The following is a 7,727-nucleotide window of genomic DNA, read 5'->3' as shown; positions in this document are numbered from 1 at the left end:
ACCATGGTTCACAAAGGAGGTTGAATGTCTTGTCAAGAGGAAAAAGGAAGCATATGTAAGGATGAAAAAACAAGGTTCAGTTGGGTCGCTTGAGTGTTACAAGGTAGCTAGGAATGAGTTAAAGAAGGGGCTTAGGAAAGCTAGGAGACGGGCATGAGAAGTCCTTGGCAGGTCGGATAAAAGAAAACCCCAAGGCTTTTTACTCTTATGTGAGAAATAAAAGAATGACCAGGGTGAGGTTAGGGCCAGTCAAGGATAGTAGTGGGAACTTGTGCATGGAATCAGAAGAGATAGGTGAGGCATTGAATGAGTACTTTTCTTCAGTGTTCACTAAGGAGAGGGGCCATGTTTTTGAAGAGGAGTGCGTGATACAGGCTGATGGGATGGAGGAGGTAGATGTTCTAAGGGAAGACGTATTAGCAATTTTGAAATTGGGTGGATAAGTCCCCTGGGCCAGATGGGATACATCCTAGGATACTTTGGGAGGCAAGGGATGAGATTGCGGAGCCTTTAGCTTTGATCTTTGGGTCCTCACTGTCCACAGGGATAGTCACAGTAAAAAGTCTGACAACACCAGGTTTTAGTCCAACTGATTTATTTGATAGTAAACTCACAAACTTTCGAGGTTTCCCTCTTCATCAGGTGAATGGAGAGTTCTGGCCTCGGACAGAGCATATAAAGCACAGACAGTTTAGAGATTACTGATTAGAATGCGAATCTTTACACCTAACCTGCTGTTCAAGTCCTAAAGTGGCTGACAATGTGTGTGGAAAGAGCACTGATCACAGGTTAGAGAGATGTGTATTGTCTCCAGACAGCACAGTGAGTGAGGTTTTGTAAACCCAGGCAAGTCACGGGGGTTACAGATAGTGTGACATGAACCCAAGATCCCTGTTGAGACCGTCTTCATGTGTGTGGAACTTGGCTATCAGTCTCTGCTCAGTGACTCTGCGCTGTCGTGTGTCGTGAAGGCCGCCTTGGAGAACGCTTACCCGAAGGTCAGAGGCTGAATGCCCATGATAGTGCCAGAGGACTGGAGAGTGGCAAATGTTCTTTTCATGAAAGGGAATAGGAATGACCCTGGTAATGATAGGCCAGTTAGCCTTACTTCGGTGGTCGGTAAGTTAATGGAAAGGGTCCTGAGAGATAGGATTTATGACCATTTGGAGAGATTCAGTTTAATCCAGGATAGTCAGCACAGTTTCATGAGGGGTAAGTCCTGCCTCTCAAATTTGATTGCATTCTTTGAGGAGGTAACTAAGTGTGTGGACGAAGTTAGAGCAATTGATGTCATATATATGGATTTTAGTAAGGCATTTGAAAAGGTTCCCCATGGTAGGCTCATGAAGAAGATAATGATGTGTGGGATAGAAGGAAATTTGGCCGATTGGATAAGTAACTGGCTGTACCATAGAAGACAGAGGGTGGTGGTAGAGGGAAAATTTTCAGACTGGAGGCCAGTTACCAGCGGTGTACCACAGGAGTCGGTGCTGGGTCCTCTGCTTTTTGTGATTTTTATCAATGACTTGGAAGAAGGGGCTGAAGGGTGGGTTAGTAAATTTGCTGACGACACCAAGATTGGTGGAATAGTGGATGAGGTGGAGGGCTCTTGCAGGCTGCAAAGAGACAATGATAGGATGCAGAGCTGGGCTGAAAAGTGGCAGATGGAGTTTAACCCTGATAAGTGTGAGGTGATTCATTTTGGTAGGACAAACTTGAATGCAGATTACAGGGTCAATGGCAGGGTTCTAAGGAATGTGAAGGAACAGAGAGATCTTGGGGTTCATATCCACAGATCTCTGAAGGTTGCCACTCAAGTGCATAGAGCCGTGAAGAAGGCTTATAGCGTGTTAGTGTTTATTAACAGGGGGTTTGAGTTTAAGAGCTGTGGGGTTATGCTGCGACTGTACCGGACGTTGGTGAGACCACATTTGGAATGTTATGTTCAGTTCTGGTCACCTCACTATAAGAAGGATGTGGAAGCATTGGAGAGAGTGCGGAGGAGATTTACCAGGATGCTGCCTGGTTTGGAGGGTAGGTCTTATGAGGAAAGGTTGAAGGAGTTGGGGCTTTTCTCTTTGGAGCAGAGGAGGATGAGAGGCAACTTAATAGAGGTTTATAAGATGATGAGAGGGATTGATAGAGTGGACGTGCAGAGACTATTTCCTCGGGTGGATGTAGCTAGGGATCATAACTATAAGGTTCATGGTGGAAGATATAGAAGGGATGTCCGAGGTTGATACTTTACTCAGAGAGCAGTTGGGGTGTGGAATAGTCTGCCTGCTGTGGTGGTGGAGTTGGACACTTTAGGAACTTTGAAGCGATTATTGGATAGGCACATGGAGCACTCCAGAATTATAGGGAGTGGGATAGCTTGATCTTGGGATTGGACATAGCTCAGCACAACATTGAGGGCCGAAGGGCCTGTACTGTGCTGTAATGTTCTGTGAAAAAAAAACGGGTGCAACCCACTGGTAAAATCAGCTAATTGTGTCTGGAGCTTTAGGTGATGATAGGCCTCTCACTAGGCTGTAATTTTCTGAGCCACAGACTGTGAGTAGTATACCTTTTGGTTTTCCTCCACAGTGATCTTGTTAGCTACGAAAAAATGCACACTCTTTCAATATATTGTCCCCAGCTCTCAACTTCTGGGTCAATTGACCCAATATTCCCAATTAAAACATCTTCAAGGCAGCTGTACCTTTCTCTTATTGCTTTGATGATCACTTTTGTCCCCTGTTAACTATACACTGCGATCTCCCAATGACTGACAGTTTTCCTCGTCGTCAGTGTAATTAATTGGAGATGACTAATTGTGGCTCGAACAAAGTTTATCAAGTTAATATTACATATATAAAACAGTCTGACAGAACATATACACAGGTCTATTCCCCTCCTGGCTCTGAACGGAAGGTCCTCGCTGTCTCAGGATGTGCACCCTTGCTCCCAATTGGCGTGGCTTCCTGCGTGGCCTGAGGGTCCAGCTGATCATGTGGCCTGAAAATGATTATCCCTTAAAGCAGCCATGTTACCACAGTAATAATACAGCTTACTTCCATGCACAAGTCTTTCTTGGCCATTAGATTTCTCCACAGAACAATGGAATGATTGACATTTCCATGGATGTATTCTGCTGAGCCCCAAAGCATAAGAAGAAAATGTGTAGAAGCAATTTTTCACTCATGCAAAGTTCTTACAGGCTCAATGTATATGTAGAAAGGATGTTTTCCTGGCAGAGGGGAGTATAACCAGATGAATTTGAATTGGTTTTTGGAGTGAGCTTTGTAATCCTGAGAAAGGAATTACATTTAAAAAAAACATTTACTTCTGTCACTGTCACATAGGAGCTGGGAACCACAAAGATGTACGTGGCCCAAGTAATTAAAAATAACCTCTGAACTCAAGCCTTATTCGTCCATTGACAAATGGTGGATATTTTATGTTAACTTCTACTCATTAGAATTCAAATTTTCAGGTGTCAAAAACATTTTCTAGCTTATCTACTTAATGATTAAAAAATGGTTAATAATTTATAATTGAGAAATTATAATTTGACATAAATTGGGCTTACTTAACATCAAAGTAAGAATAGTCATCCCTGCACCACATTGTCTATACCACATGAGGGAGCTAATTAGCTACCAAAGATTTAAGAACATAAGAAATAGGAGCAGGAGTAGGCCATCTAGCCCCTCGAGCCTGCCCCGCCATTCAATAAGATCATGGCTGATCTGAAGTGGCTCAGTTCCACTTTTCTGCTTTCTCCCCATAACCCTTAATCCCCTTGCCTACCAAAAACCTATCTACCCACGTCTTAAATATATTTAGCGAGGTAGCCTCCACCACTTCAACGGGCACAGAATTCCAGAGATTCACCACCCTTTGAGTGAAGAAGTTCCTCCTCAACTCTGTTCTAAACTGCGCACCCCCCCCTCCTTATCTTGGGGCTGTGCCCTCTAGTCCTGCTGTCCTTTCTGAGCGGGGAGAACCTCTCCACCTCTACCCTATCCATCCCCTTCATCATCTTATACGTCTCAATAAGATCCCCCCTCATCCTTCTAAACTCATTGCAGGAATTGCAGAAAATAAAAGCATTGTGAAGTCCTACATGGAGGACAATTAGACGGTGACTGCATTTGCCTCTTGGCAAGTACAAGCTTGGCGAGTACAAGCCCAGTCTATTCAGCCTCTCCTCATAGTTCAACCCCCTCAACTCCGGTATCAGCCTAGTGAACCTCCTCTGCACTCCCTCCAAGGCCAAAATATCCTTGCGTAAGTGCGGCAACCAAAACTGCACACAGTACTCCAGCTGCAGCCTCGCCCTGTACAGTTGCAGCAAGACCTTCCTACTTTTATATTCTATCCCCCTCGCTATAAAGGCCAGCATCCCATTTGCCTTCCTGATCACCTGCTGCACCTGCAGACTGGGTTTTTGCGACTCATGCACAAGGACCCCCAGGTCCCTCTGCACCGTAGTATGCTGCAGCTTTTCGCCCTTTAAATAGTAGTCCCTCCTACTATTATTCCTGCCAAAGTGGATAACCTCACACTTGCCAACATTGTATTCCATCTGCCAGGTCCTCGCCCACCTATCTAGATCATAAGAACATAAGAACATAAGAAATAGGAGCAGGAGTAGGCCATCTGGCCCTTCGAGCCTGCCCCGCCATTCAATAAGATCATGGCTGATCTGTCGTGGCTCAGTTCCACTTTCCGGCCCTCTCCCCATAACCCTTAATCCCCTCTCTTATCAAAAACCCATCAACCCGCGTCTTAAAAATATTTAGCGAGGCAGCCTCCACCACTTCAATGGGTAGAGAATTCCAGAGATTCACCACCCTTTGAGTGAAGAAGTTCCTCCTCAACTCCGTTCTAAAACGCCCACCCTTTATCTTGAGGCTGTGCCCCCTAGTCCTACTGTCTTTTTTGAGTGGGAAGAGTCTCTCCACCTCTATCCTATCCATCCCATTCATCATCTTATACGTCTCAATGAGATCTCCCCTCATTCTTCTAAACTCCAACGAGTACAAGCCTAGTTTATTCAGCCTCTCCTCATAGTTCAACCCCCTCAACTCCGGTATCAGCCTAGTAAACCTCCTCTGCACTCCCTCCATGGCCAAAATATCTTTGCGCAGGTGCGGCGCCCAAAACTGCACACAGTACTCCAGCTCTGCAGACTTTCTACACCCTCCGCACAATTTGCTTTTCCACTTATCTTTGTGTCATCAGCAAATTTCGACACCCTACACTCAACTCCCTCCTCCAGATCATCTATATAAATGGTAAATAGCTGAGGCCCCAGCACCGATCCCTGGGGCACTCCACTAGTCACCAACCACCAATCCAAATAGCACCCATTGACACCTACTCTCTGCCTCCTATTTGACAGCCAATCCTCTATCCACAATATTTAACTGTATTATTCACGATATTTATCTATCCTCTATATTTATCTGTAACTTGCACCAGAGCCTCGGTGAGAAGCTTCTGAAAGTTGTGCCTTAGTTTGAAAAAAAATTTTGGTTTCAAATTCTCTGTTTCTTCCAGATGCCAGCAGATCAAACACAGACCACAGCAGTGGGAGGAGGAGCATTGATAACAGATATTTGGCAACAAAATCAAGGAAAGCTTTGTACAACATTTCATTCACTGTCGTGGGAAAGAAGCAGGTGGAATGTATAGGTTGCTTTACAAGAATTGCAGACTTCCCCTTGGTGCAGGCTGCACAAACATCACTTTGAGGGATTCTGATTCCATAATATTCATCTAGTGTGTGATTGTACTCAAGTGGTGAAAACATGAAATCCATTACTGCACAGAATATTTGAAGCAAATAGCATAGGTGTAATTAAGGGGAATCTAGATAAGCATGTGAGGGAGAAGGAAATTGAGGATTAGCTGATAAACAATTTGAATGAGAATATAGGAGGCATGATAGTTTGCAGATGATGCCAAAATTGGTGATGTAGTGGATAGTGAAGAAGGTTAATTAAGACTACAACAGGATCCTCCTGTGCATCAGGGGAAAATGACCTAGCCTATCCAGCCTCTCCTTATAATTTAAACCTCCCAGTCCCAGTAACTTCCTTGTAAATCTTTTTTGCACCCTTTTCAGTTTAATAGCATCTGGATTCCCCTTAATTGTATTTAAGTCCCCATCTCCACCATGGGTCTTAATCTCAAATGAGAGAATTCCCCCCAAAGTTTTAAATCTAATATAATTTTTCTTCAAAACTTTAAGTATGCAGAATTCATGTTAGACTCAAAACATTAACTCTTTTTCTCTCTCCACAGATGTAACACTTTAGTTGTGGCCAAATTGGATCTTTACAAAGGTCAGCATAACGTCGCTGCTTTTGTCCTCAACACCTCTATTTATGCAGCCTAACACAGAACATAGAACATTACAGTGCAGTACAGGCCTTCAGCCCCTGATGTTGCACCGACCAGTGAAACCAATCTAAAGCTCACCTAACCCGCACTATTCCAATATCATCCATATGTTTATCCAATGACCATTTAAATGCCCTTAATGTTGGCAAATCCACTACTGTTGCAGGCAGGCATTCCACGCCATTTCTACTCTCTGAGTAAAGAACCTACCTCTGACATCTGTCCTATATTTATCACCCCTCAATTTAAAGCTATGCCCCTTCGTGTTAGCATCTCCATCTGAGGAAAAAGGCACTCACTATCCATCCTATCTAATTCTCTAATCATCTTGTATGCCTCTATTAAGTCACTCTTAACCTTCTTCTCTCTAACGAAAACAGCCTCAAGTTCCTCAGCCTTTCCTCATAAGACCTTCCCCACCATACCAGGCAACATCCTGGTAAATCTCCTCTGCACCCTTTCTAATACTTCCACATCCTTCCTATAATGCGGCGACCAGAACAGTACGCAGTAGTCTAAGTGCGGCCGCACCAGAGTTTGGTACAGCTGTAACATGACCTCATGGCTCCGAAACTCAATCCCCCTATCAATAAAAGCTAACACACCATATGCCTTCTTAACGACCCCATCAACCTGGATGCCAACTTTCAGCGATTTATGCACATGGACTCCGAGATCTCTCTGCTCCTCCACACTACCAAGTATCTTACTATTAGCCCAGTACTCCGTATTCCTGTTACTCCTTCCAAAGTGAATCACCTCACACTCTTCTGCATTAAATTCCATTTGCCACCTCTCAGCCCAGCTCTGTAGCTTATCTATGTCCCTCTGTAACCTGCAACATCCTTCCACACTGTCCACAACTCCACCGACTTTAGTGTCATCTGCAAATTTACTAACCCATCCTTCTATGCCCTCATCCAGGTCATTTATAAAAATGACAAACAGCAGTGGTCCTAAAACAGATCCTTGAGGTACACCACTAGTAACTGAACTCCAGGATGAACACTTCCCATCAACCACCACCCTGTCTTCTTGCTGCTAGCCAATTTCTGATCCAAACCGCTAAATCACCCTCGATCCCATGCCTCATATTTTCTGCAGTAGCTTACCGTGGGGAACATTATCAAATGTTTTACTGAAATCCATACACACCACATCAACTGCTTTACTCTCATCCATCCCTTTGGTCACCTTCTCAAAGAAATTTCTAAGATCCCACATTCTTTGTTAGATATTTTCTCAATATGCCCTGTCACCTAGAAATATCAAACTGATTGAGCCCTCAAGCACCTCTGTTCCTACATACTCTTTAAAACTGTGCCAATAGGTCT

The sequence above is a fragment of the Carcharhinus amblyrhynchos genome, chromosome 8 (assembly GCF_965287045.1).
Source record: "Carcharhinus amblyrhynchos chromosome 8, sCarAmb.v2.hapA, whole genome shotgun sequence".
Lineage (NCBI taxonomy): Eukaryota > Metazoa > Chordata > Chondrichthyes > Carcharhiniformes > Carcharhinidae > Carcharhinus > Carcharhinus amblyrhynchos.
The sequence above is the reverse complement of the archived record's forward strand: the minus strand, read 5'-3'. Positions refer to the sequence as shown.